At 43.2% G+C, this 12,927-nt stretch overlaps 1 protein-coding gene across 1 annotated transcript in view; it reads right to left on the reverse strand.

Moving 5' to 3' along the window:
* Positions 1 to 3,038: 3,038 nt before the first annotated feature.
* The window catches only part of LOC309845303 (uncharacterized protein), a 56,035-nt gene continuing 46,146 nt past the window's right edge, over positions 3,039 to 12,927 (reverse strand). Inside the window, exon 6 of the transcript XR_014301191.1 lies at positions 3,039 to 3,478. The gene's annotated coding sequence lies outside the window, so the exon portion shown is untranslated. The remainder of the gene's footprint in view (positions 3,479 to 12,927) is intronic.

Here is a 12,927-nt window from a genome sequence, read left to right on the forward strand (position 1 = left end):
TGGGCCAACCGTTTCTGCTCTGTTTCTCTCCATGTAGCAGCAGTAACATAAAGTGTTTCTTTGACCAAGATTCAGTTTGGGGCATGGAATGTCTTTCCCTGCTCAGTTTATTCTTTATGTGCTTGGAATGTGCTGGAATGTATGTAAATACTTTTCAAAGTCCGGACTCGCTGTTTTTTTTTCCCCTTCTGGACTTGCCATTGCCTGACTGCTTCATTCCAATTTCTGTTAGAACTTTGCAAGTTCCAGCAAGATTTTTTCTATTTTTTTATTTTGGGGAGGGGGAGGAAAAGATAATTGCCATCAGATAACCCTTAAAAGGTGAATGCAGTAGAAAGAAACTCTTTTTTTCCCCGAGGAATGGTTGCATTACAGCTTTTTCACCATTCCATGCAGCACCCTGACTAAGAGATAGGACTGTGGGCAGAAAATGAGTTAGTAGAATAAATGCCTTTGTATTGAAAAGAACAAGAGTCCCTGATGAACATATGTTGAAGAGGGTCACGTTATTGTGATTCTCCCACCAAACTATTGAACTCCTTATTTCTGCAATGTTTCAGAATGTTTAAATGTGTTTTAAAGTCAAAAGGGAAAGACCTTAAGAAAAGTAGAATTTCAGTGGGAGAGACTGCTCTCTTGCCAATGTGACTGGGGTTTGGAATCATTTAAAAACTTTTGGAGTTTAGACAATGCTTGAAAAATGAATCTTGGCTTTGATTTGCCCCCTCCCTGCCCGTACACCCCCACCCCCCCCCGCCCCCCGCAAGCCATGCATCTAAAGAAAACAATTTGGGGAATTTTTTTTCTTTTGTATAAAAACTCTGTTTTCTCTCAACTCGATAATAGTCACAAATTAATACAGGGTGTATTACCCTAAGAACTACAGTATATGAAGTAAATGATTTATAGCAAAGTAAAATAAACAAGAACAAGTCTTGGCCTTCAAAGGCCTTCCAGGGTTAGTGGCTAATTTTTAATTCTCAGTGTCTATGCTTTTCTGATGGTAAGAGCCCCTGGGGCAGCATCAGGGGTCACTGCCATGTGGGTCATTAACTCTCATCTTTCCTGGCCCTTCTGACTCCTTTATCTCCAGATGCACAGAAGTTTTAAGCCTACTCGGGGCCACTGGCTTTCTGGACTTTAACACCAACCTCCCCAACCCCCACCGCTCGTCTTAGCTCTGCTCTTCCACAGAAGTTAATTGTGATGTTTGGAAGGCAGCCTGTCTCAGAGCATGATCTGTGGTTTTCCTCTTTTCTCCAAGCACTTTAAAAAAGCATCAGAGGCAAATGAAAGGTTTGTTCTTTTTCAGAATTTCTTACTACTTCTTACCTGTTGGCCTGAGAAGACGATAGTAGACTGTGTTCTGCTCTCTATTATTCACTTTGTGAGGCTTTGAAACTCTTTGCTGCTGGATTCAAGTACCTTGCTAGGCTGTTTTCATCTTTGTCTTCTGCAGGGATGGCCCAATGGTTGTCACTGGGAGCAGAAGGGTTGAGAACTCAGTTCCTGATATGAGGCCCACCTCTGTTGGAAAGCTGGCCCTGTCATATAATATACTATGAAGTGACAGTTGGGCTATTGTTTAACACTTTAAGTCTTGGTGAAGTAAAATAATGTATGTAAACCTCTTATGGGTTTTTTGTTTGTTTGTTTCTTTTTTTTTTTTTTTTTTTTTTGGTATAGTGGCATTACTCAAAATGTGAGCTATTAGAAGTATGTATATATGTGTTGCATCCAAGAAAGAAGATTAACTGCTGCTTGGCTAATCTTTTTGATCTTCACAATTCCTGGAGTATGAAGAGTGTTTCTGCAGAAGAACCCAAGCAAATCTCTGATGCAAATTATTTATATTGACAGTACATGTTTATACAAATTACTCAACAAAATTTAAGTGACAGCCACTTCTAAACACTGCTTCTAAAATTAATAATTGTTGTTTTCCAATCCAACTACAAAATGCATGGATGGCCCCAGCCCAGACGGAGTCTGTGAGTCTGGGATGTGCTTAGCAGCTGGGCAGTGACCTTAGCCAGTGGCCTGGTGGATGGAATATCAGACATCCTGCTTGGCCTTTCAGTCCGGGACTGGCAAGGCAGTCTGCTGAGGACACTTCTCTAAATTCTAGGCCTCTTGGAGAATGTGAGGAAAGCTATGCTTAGATAAACATACATGGTAGAAAAGGGAGAGAGAAACAGGCAGAGAGAAAGAGAAAAGGAGGGGAAGAGAGGGAGAGAGAGAAAAAAAAGAGAGCGCAAGAACGAGAAGAAAGAGGAGGAGAGGAGTCAAGAAGCCAAAGTGGGAGGGGCGCCAGGGTGGCTCAGTGGGTTAAAGCCTCTGCCTTCGGCTTGGATCATGGTCCGGGGGTCCTGGGATCGAGCCCTGCATTGGGCCCTCTGCTTCACGGGGAGCCCGTTTTTTCCTCTCTCTCTCTGCCTACATGTGACCTCTGTCAAATAAATAATAAATAAAATCTTAAAAAAAGAAGAAGAAGAAGAAGAAGAAGAAGAAGAAGAAGAAGTAGCCAAAGTAGGAGAAAGAACCAGAGCGGGACAGTAAGATGTCCAGCTCTGGATCCAAACAGAATAGGTTTTAAATCCTCACTTGCAAGCTGTGCGATTCTGGGTAAGTTACCAAACTACTCTCAGTTTCCTTATCTATGATAAGGAGCCAAAAAAGACCACTCATCTCAAAAAGCTTCTGTGAAGATCAAACCAGATAATGCATTTAAAAGCAGGTGGTCCAGGGGATGTCCTGTCTTAGAGCTTTCTCATCTTATCACATAACGAAGACCCTTCCTCATATATGGTATTTGTGTTTGTTTATTTATTTACTTAGGTATTTGTTTAATTAGAAAAGGACGTCAGCTAGAACCAAATGCATGGGTCCCTTGTCAACCTGGAGGGATTCTCACTGCTGTTTTCGCAAGAATGACTGTAGATAAGTGATGCGGCGGGGCGGGGTGGGGGGAGTTCTCTTTTAAAGGAGCCAACTGCACCATTTTAAGAAATATTGAATTAATGGTTCAAAAGCCAAAATGGGAATTGCAAGTTATCATTTATTCTTTCTTTCATTCCGCCAGAGTTCATGAGGGTTAAGCTGAATGCTGAGTTAGGTAGGCGCTGAAGTGTACAAGTGGAGGGGGCCCCATGGTAGGGAACTAAACAGAGTCCCTGTTCTGACCGACTTCAAGGATCTGTATCCTTGCTCTGCCCCTCTGAGGGGTAGGGGGGCGTTTCTTCTGTTGTACCAGAGTGCAATGTCAGGGCTTCCTAAGTTGTTATTATAGTTACAGGAGGCAAGGAGATAGACAAGCGCCCCAAAGTAGATTCAGGGATGATTTCTGTCTCTTCTGTTCCAGTTTCCCATCATCGTACGCTGACTCTGACGCACTGACTCACGCCTTGTTCTTCAGTTCTCACGTCTGTGAAATGGAAGGGTTCTGATTGTGACTCCTTTCCTTTGGGGACTGTTAGGACTGATAAGAATGAACAAATTAGACTTGGTAAGCATTTCAATTTCACAATTGAAAAGCAGAGAAGGGGGTAAAAGTGTAATTTGCATATTCCTTACATTTGGTAATTTGCTTTCAGATTATGTTCTTCAAAACTGGCGTAGATGTTTTCAATTTAATGATTCAACTCAACTATAGCTCATGATCACCTGTTACAAAACTGAACTACTTTCAGATTGTATTTGGGTACCCCCCAAGGGACCTGTTTGCCTGCTTGAATATATAAATAAACATTTGTATCACGATTTGGATCCTTACCTCTTCTCCCATGTATACCCCAAAGAGGGGTTAGGAAGAAATTCAATTCTTAGTATCTGATTTTAGTCTAGCAAGGACTTCTGAATACAGGGTATATCTGTCAGAAAAGGGGATCTTCATTTATTGCATTTGTTAGCCAATAAATGGAGGAAGATGAGAGAGGGAAAAAGGAGTATGTAGAGAGGATGGTCTGCTGAGTCTTGGAGAGCTACTGTTATAAGCAAGAACTCAGTAATATTTCACATTCTTCCTTCTCTTTTGCTATAGGCTCACCTCAGCTTTTGCTGGGATTTGAAACCTATCCTATTAATTATAATTTTCTTATTTTTTATTTTCTTTTAATTTTTAAAAGAGAGGGAGAGAGCAGGAGTCAGGGGGAGGGGTAGAGGGAGAGGGACAAGCAGACTCCCTGCTGATCCGAGAGCCCGACATAGGGCTGGATCCCAGGACCCTAGGATCATGACCAGAACTGAGAGCAGACACTTAACTGACTGAGCCACCCAGGCACCCCAGCCTATCCTATTATTTAAAGATTGAAATCCAGATATGAAGATGGGGCATTGTGTTTACTTTTAACTTCAGTCTCTAATAAGGTTTAAACTGTTCAGCTAGAGAGAGTCTCCAAGGTGGTACTTCCCCACCATTTCACAAGCGTGCTCCGAATCTCCATACAGGCTTACAGACCCGGTTTATCCCCATTTTTCCTCTGGGGCAGATAGAGCCGAGATTGCAACATCACAGGCAGTTCAAGCAATCATTATGTCTAAACCTTGGCCCTGGTAGTAACGACACAGAAGACACAAAGAGGGAAGATCACAAGGCTGCCAATATCTCGAATCATCTGTGACGACAGGACTGCAGAACCCCTCTTTCCTTGGAAGTAAAATAGTTGCTCTAATGGTGACATAATGCCCTCCTTCGGGATGGTATTTCAAGAGGGTGGGGTACACATGTATTGTACAAACGTGCATCAGCCCTTTAGAAGACCCTTATCAATAGCATGCTGGGAAGCTGGGAACACAAAAAGATGTGAGCACTGTCTAGAAGACGACGTGACAAATCTCAGGAGAAGCAGTCAGTGTCCAGGCCTGGGATCCCTCATCCTGGCCATGAGATAGCATAGCCCATGTGAAGAAAGGACTGGGGAGTTTTCCAGCATAACATGGTATTTTGTTTCACCATAGTAGACTGCTGGGAAATCTCTGGAGTCCTGGCAGCGCATCTCATCTTTAATATGAAGCCTGGGGTGGGGGTGGGGGTGGGGGTGGGGGGTGGGGGGAAGAGAGAGACTTGTAATTCACAAGAGGTGCAGCCATAAGAAAGCCATTCTGAGTAACTGAATCAGACACCGAGGGGGAGCTGCTGTTCCATTCCTGAGTCAAGAATGCTTTTTGTCTTTCCTTCTCTCCTTATCGGATGTGTCCTCATGAAAAGATCATTTATGGCTGGTGGAATGAGTGCATGAGAGCCAGCTTCTGTTTCTTTCCTTTTCTTCCCCCATTGCTGCAGACACGTAAGAAAGACACTTTGTTAAAGACTGAAACAGCAGATGCAGCTCAGATATTATCTGAGATAATTTGGGTGTGTGGGGGGGGATATTTTATCTTGAATTGGTCCAGCACCATTTTAGTGTTGAAAATAGTTCTACTGTGATGCAAATATCCCATGGAGAGACCCATGCCAAAAAAAAGTGCTTTACGTGTATCTTTAAAATAAGGTAAGGTATGCAAATAACATCAATGAAATGATTCAAGGAAAAAATGGGCATAAGGGGGCCATTATGCCATAATAAAATGGCATCATCGAGCGGCACCTGGTTGACTCAGTTGGTTAAGTGTCTGCCTTGGGCTGGGGTCATGATCCCAGGGTCCTGGGATCCAGCCCCACAACAGGCTCCCTGGTCAAGGAGGAGTCTGCCTCTCCTTCTGCCTCAGCCCATCCCTGTTGCTGGTGCTCTCTCTCTCTCTCTTCATAGCTTTCTCTCTCAAATAAATAAAAATCTTTTTTTTTTAAAGATTTTATTTATTTATTTGACAGAGAGAGATTACATGTAGGCAGAGAGGCAGGCAGAGAGAGAGAGGAGGAAGCGGGCTCCCTGCTGAGCAGAGAGCCCGATGTGGGACTCGATCCCAGAACTCTGGAATCATGACCTGAGCTGAAGGCAGCGGCTTAACCCACTAAGCCACCCAGGCGCCCCACAAATAAATAAAAATCTTAAAAAAAAAATTGTATCAGGGTGCCTGGGTGGCTCAGTGGGTTAAAGCCTCTGCCTTCAACTCAGGTCATAATCCCAGGGTCCTGGGATCCAGCCCCGCATCAGGCTCCCTGCTCAGCAAAAAGCCTGCTTCTCGGGTGCCTGGGTGGCTCAGTGGGTTAAGCTGCTGCCTTTGGCTCAGGTCATGATCCCGGGATCCTGGGATCGAGTTCTGCATCGTGCTCTCTGCTCGGCGGGGAGCCTGCTTCCCCCTCTTTCTCTCTGCCTGCCTGTGATCTCTCTGTCAAATAAATAAATAAAATCTTTAAAAAAAAAAAAAAAAGCCTGCTTCTCCCTCTCTCTCTGCCTGTTGCTCTGCCTACCAACTTGTGCTCTGTGTGTGTGTGTGTCAAATAAATAAATAAAATCTTAAAATGAAATAAAATAAAAATTTCATCATGAGCTGGAGGGAATAGGGAAAGCCTCCTGGAAGTGGTAGGATTAGTAAAAAGTGCGAAGTAAAGTACAAGTGAAGGCACAGAGCTAGGGATGGACTCAGTGGTGCCAAAGTAAGACTCGTTTATTAAGTATGTAGAGTTAGAAGTAGGCAGAAGACAAAGGTGGTGAGGTTCTGCAGAGACTGAACAACCAGGCTTAAGATTTTGGACTGTTTCTATAGCAATTAGTTGCTATCCATGTTCATATTTGTGGAAAATATTTTATTTTTTTAAAGACTTTATTTATTTATTTGAGAGAGAGAGAGAATGAGAAGGGAGGAGGGTCAGAGTGAGAAGCAGACTCCCCGCCGAGCAGGGAGCCAGACGCAGGACTCCATCCCAGGACTCCAAGGTCATGACCTGAGCCAAAGGCAGTCAGTTGCCCAACCAACTGAGCCACCCAGGTGCCCCTGAAAATGTTTTAAGTATAGATAATAAACAGGAAAATCATTTGCAGTCTCAATAGTCATACAATAATGATGGTGAACATTCGAGTGCATTTTCTTTCACTTTTTTTGGGGGGGTAAATATAGTCTTAGTTTAGGTTTCTCAGAGGCAGGTCCTGAGACAGGATTCAAGTGTAAATAGTTTATGTAGGAGGTGATTCAAGAAACACTGACAGGGGAGCAGAGATAGTAAGATGGGGAAGGAAAGGAAGCCAAAAAAAGGGGGGGGGGGCATGTTCTCAAATGAGTCTGCTGGAATGCAGTCACGCTGGGAAAGTTGGAGCTGCCCCACTGAGGGATGAGGAAGCTCTCTACTGCATTTGGACACTACCTCCTGTTGGCTGAGAGTTGATTTGGGGCCTTAACTCTCTGCATGAGTCTCCCTGGGTCCAAGCAGAGAGTTGCCGGTATTTGCAGTAAAAAGCTCTCAGGATGTCATAGGAATATGGGTGCTACAGGAATATATACAAATTGTATTTTTATTTGTAAAATAGCTTTCTGCGCATGGGGCTTTGTACTACATGCCTTGCTTATATTAACCGGTAATTTTCCAACAGGCAACTCATGTAAGTCATGCAACTCAAGGTGATACTTTAATCCCCTGAGGCCAAGAGACTGGAATTAGGGGCTGGTAGAAGTAGAAATGAGAGTCATACTCCCAGAGAGGCACAAAGAGATGACGCACTCCCCCGGTGACTTTTTTGGGTAGGTTTGTTTGCTTGTTTTGAGAGAGAGAGCACACGTGTGAGATGGGGTGGGGTGGGCAGGGGGAGAAAATCTTAAGCACGCTCCATCTCACAACCCTGAGATCACGACCTGAGCCGAAGTCAAGAGTCAGATGTTTAATTGACTGAGCTACTCAGGTGCCCCTCTTCCAAAGAATTTAAGGTTAGCTTTATTTACCCATCTCCTGTCTTCCGCACATTTTCTCCTCTTTCTGTCAAAAAAATTTTTTCTTTGCAATTATAAAAGTCTCTGTTTTACATTTGTTGGAAAACAGAGCAAGACCTTGAGACAATAAAGGATCTGTAATGGATACCTGTCAGCTGTGCCTGTCAGCATCCCCTCCCCCATCCTCTGTTGACACAGTGCCTTATCTCCTTTGGGGTAAGATGATCCCACACCGTCTCCCTGTAGTTTTCATGGGCTGCCAAACCAGTTCAGTGGTTTGAGACCCAGACATGGCCAACCATAGACTTCCTACCTGGCCACAGTGATTGGCTAGAAATATGTTTAGGCCATGGGCTGAGCCAATCAGTCTTTCCCCAGGACTTTCTACCCAGGTTTGGAGAAGGAATCTGGTGTCACTAGACTGAGATGTTATAACCAAGAACTGTCTGAACTATGCTCTGTTTCCTCCTTGCAGCAAGGGAGAGCAAGCCCATCTGCAGAGCAGAGAGATGAAAAGATAACAAGAAAAGGAGAAAGAGAGAGAGCGATCTTCCTGCATTGCTAAATGCCTATAATCCTCTGAGGTTGAGTTCTCCTGGACTTCCCAATGCAAGAAGCAAATAAATAATAAGCCAATCAATAATAATCCCACTCCTTTCTGCCTTTCCTTCTTTTTTCTTTCATCTGCGTTTACTTGTTTGTTTATAGCTAGTTTGATTCAGTTTCAGTTTCAGTTTCAGTTTCTTGCAACCACAGAGTCTCAACTAATGCAGGACCAAGTACGTTTTGACCAGGAAATGTGTTTGTGACCCTTCATTCATATATTGGTGTAAGAAGGCAGTGGGTGGAGAAAATCAGATTATGGCTGGACAGAGTGACCTTTTTCTATCCTTCACAACTTTACTTGCTACCATGATTCCCAGGTTGATTGCAACTCTCTGAGGCATGAAGGAGGCATCTGCCTTCAGGAAATATTGAATTGCAACAGCAACATGGAACAAGGTTTCCTATTGACTCCTGTCTTTGCCTGCAGCTGTTGATGGCATTCTCTAATAGGCAGCTAACCAATGGGAATGATCTGGTTTTTCCCTCTTTGCAACTCAAGGGCATGGAGAACTCTGGTTTTAGGGGAACTAAACTGTGAATTCTAACCCCGGCTCAAGCAGATTTGACTTGTGTGATCTTCCAAAGATTCATCAGATCTAAAATCTCAACATGCTGTTATTAAACTGGATATTATAAGATATTCTTGACATCACAGCTGCCATTTATTAAACATCAAATGGTGTCACCGCACACTTGGCTTTGGATATTTTGTCATAATACAATCCTCACAGAATCTTGCAAAATAGGGATGAAACCAGTTTGGTTCTCCAGGAAGAGGATGTGGAGAGTTAAGAGTGCTAGCAAACGTTTTATTGGGGAATAACATTGGTGAAAGAGAAAGGGATAAAGCAGGGTTGGGCTGCTGGAGTTGCCAGGTGACACAGATCCCACAATGTCTGTCTGATCAATGCGGGAGCTTCAGAGCCAAGAGTGCAAGAAGATCTTGCATTGGGTGAAAATGGCTGAGACTTCGTACACCAGCTTTGCTCATTCACTGGCTGGGGCTTGTTTGGAGAAGAGTATGACCTCCTCTAGAAAGCTGAGGGAGATTCTGAGGAGGCTCAGCTAGCCACATTCCTCCCATTTGGGGGGGGAGGTCCTTTCTTGGAGGGACTATCCGAGCAGTATGATTCCATGTCTGCCACATCATACATCCCAAATCTTACAATGGGGCATTGCCCCGGGTTATAAAAACTTCTTCTGTGAACCAACCGGAGAGTACCCTGAAATATTGGTTTGGGGCCTCGTCCATCTTTCAGTGCCATGAAATGGGGAATGCTCTAGATCAGCGTTTCTCAAACTTTTGTTTTCTATTATTGCTCACCTCCTCTCCCCCACCCCACTTTTTTGACATTTTTTCCTAATTGTGTCCTCCACCATGAAAGTTTAATATCATAGGTTTACTATGTATATGTTTATGTATTGTATGTGTATCTTTACTTTGCACACAAAAACAGTAAGATTTTTTTCATCCCCCAGGAATTAATTTTCACTCCCTTGGGGACAATATCACTCCCACTAAAATGCAGGGTCTATTAGAAGAGACAAGGGATGTTAACAACCAGCTGGAATATGTGGTCCAGGATTGAATCTTGGGTTGGATATATCAGCCATAAAGTGTATTTGTGGGGCATGTGAGAAATTTTAACATGAACTAAACACTTTTGTTAGGGGTAACAGTGCAGGAAATTGGTCTTATTTTTGCAGATGCATATAGAGGTAAAAAACAAGAAAGAAATATTAGTTTTGTGAAGACAACTTTATTTATTATTAATCAAATTTTCTTACATGCATAAGGCTTCCCTTCTTTGCCTATCTTGTATATATTTCTGTTAAGAGTAAAGTTTGGCATTAGAAATGGAATCAGTGGCCTTTGTGGATTTGGAGCCACTGGACGGTGTACTTTTTGTCTTGGTGATGCTGATTCTCCTAAAGTTAACTAAAATATCCTTATAAGACAAGCATTCTGAAAAGCAACTTGAGGGTTCTGAAGGGGCGGGAGGTAGAAGGTTGGGGGAGCCTGGTGGTGGGTATTATGAAGGGCACGCATTGCATGGAGCACTGGGTGTGGTGCAAAAACAATGAATTCTGTTATGCTGAAAAGAAATTAAAAAAAAAAAGACAATCTTTTTTTTTTTTGAGAAACATTGGAGGAAACTGGTATAAAAATTTTGTATGATTTCTTTAAGATGTGGGGTGTTTCATTCATTAGGGAGTTAAAAACCTATTTTGTCAAATAGTGTCATGAAATATTTCTCCCAGTTACAATCTACCATCATCTTATGATGAAGAATTTTAGATGACAACTGAAAATATGCAGGGAGTTACAGTTTTAAGCAATTCTTTTAGGGTTATGTAAACAATATATTTACAGATTTCCGGGCTAAAATAATACTTTTCAAGGAGGGGCGCTTGAGTGGCTCAGTTGTTTAACAGTCTGTCTTTGACTCAGGTCATGATTCCGGGGTCCTGGCATCAAGCCCTTCAAAGGGCTCCCTGCTCAGTGGGGAGTCTGCTTCTCCCTCTCCCTCTGCTTCTTCCCCTGCTTGTGTTCTCTCTTTCTCTCATATAAATAAATACATAAAATCTTTTAATGAAATACATTTCAAGGAAGGGAGGCCCTCTCCTTTCTATCTCTTTGGTCTCCTCCCAGAAGTCAAGAGCTAATTATAGGCACACAGTATACCCAGGCAGGATCCCAGGCAAGATGGCAGTCCTTTGCTTTTCTTGGTGAGGACCTAGGTTATTTTGACAATGTTTTCTTTTCTTTTTTCTCAGCGGTAGATTTCCACTGTCACACAGCTATGAGCACATCAGTAGGATTCAAGAATCTTCTTTAAAGCTGCAAGTGCTTCCTGTAACTTTTCTCCCTGCGGTTTACAAACCCCACTCCTCAGGTTCCACCGACTCCCTTCCTGCCTATTGGCGAGTGAATGAGAAATCATTCCAAATGGCAAGGACATCACTTTTATTATTTCCAATCAGTGCTTGACTGGAACGTCCAACGTGAGGGGCTGCGTGTTTTTACAGACAGGATGACTCACTGGCATGTTGATTTTTTGGAAGAACGTCTACATCACCTCACATAGCATGCTTTCAAGCAAAAGCCCTCCCATAAGGCTGAAGTATTCTGACATGATATATGTTCTTCCAGGTTTCTTGAGAGTCTGAGCCGCCCACGGCACGTTGTGCCCCACCTTTCAGGGTTTTTTTTTTTTTTTTTTTTTCCTGCTTAATTTGCTGGCATGTCTCCCCATCAGGTCCTGCACATCATTCTCATTATTGCTGACTCTGATTGTCTAGTCTTGGCGTAAGCTTGGAAAATTCCAAAGAGGAATGTTCTACTCATTTTCAGGCCAGAAGTAAAATTCTAACAAGATCGGTTTGTTGCTCACAGATGGGAGTCTGGGACGCTCAGGAGATGATGACAATCAGCTGTTGGATTCAGACAGCTCCGTGCCTTAAATCTCAAGCCCTCGCCTCACGCTTAGCTCCGAGCCTACCTTTCCAATGGTCCACTGAGCATGCTCGTTTTGAGAACTCCCTGTAAAGTCACACTCAATATGTCTGAGATGGAACTGCTCTCTCTTCCCTTTAATACCCCCTGCATGGGTTGCTCTACCCGAAGCTTCCCGTACTGCAATTTTCATGCTTTCACACGCACTTGCTCCAAAGCCTGCAGGGGCTCACCGTTGTCCCTAACATAAAATACAAGTCCTTTTCCTGATGGTCTAGGTCCTCATACTCCAGTTAGATTGGTCCATTTAGTACCGCCCGAGGAAGCCTTCTACTTCATTTTCTATCAGGTCTTTGGTCAAATGTTCCCACATTCTGTAATGTTTTGTCTACTTCTTTTTATTTATTTTTCCTACTGATATTTATATGGCTCTTCAAATTTAAGCCAGAGGTCTGCGTGATTTTCCCATCATTTCCTTCCATTCTCTGTTCCAATGTCCTGTGAGTAAGGCTTTTCTTTAACACTCGAATTAATATTATGAGTCTCGTCGGGCGCCTGGGTGGCTCAGTGGGTTAAAGCCTCTGCCTTCGGCTCAGGTCATGATCTCGGGGTCCTGGGATTGAGGCCAGCATCTGGCTCTCTGCTCAGCAGCGAGTCTGCTTCCCCCGCCCTCTCTCTCTGCCTGCCTCTCTGCCTACTTGTGATCTTTGTCAAATAAATAAGTAAAATCTTAAAAAAAAAAAAAATTACGAGTCACTCCCCCACCCCCACACTCCAACTTCCAGTCCCCATTCCGTGCTTTATTTTTCTCTATAGCACGTAATACCGTGCATTATTTATTCATGTATTGTCCATCTGCCTCCAAGGGGATAGGGATTTTGGTTAGTTTTGTTCGTAGTTGTATCGTCAGCAACTAGAACAGGGCCTGGCACATAACAGGCACATGAAAAATATTTATAGATTCAATACACGAATGAAGGAACTCTGAAAATATCTAAGTGTCTGTCACCCCCCAGGGCTCTGAAAATGGGGGTACGAACCGAACGGGTTCTTTTAGAAACCTA

This window comes from Mustela nivalis (genome assembly GCF_964662115.1).
Source record: "Mustela nivalis genome assembly, chromosome: 12".
In the NCBI taxonomy this organism is placed as follows: Eukaryota; Metazoa; Chordata; class Mammalia; order Carnivora; family Mustelidae; genus Mustela; species Mustela nivalis.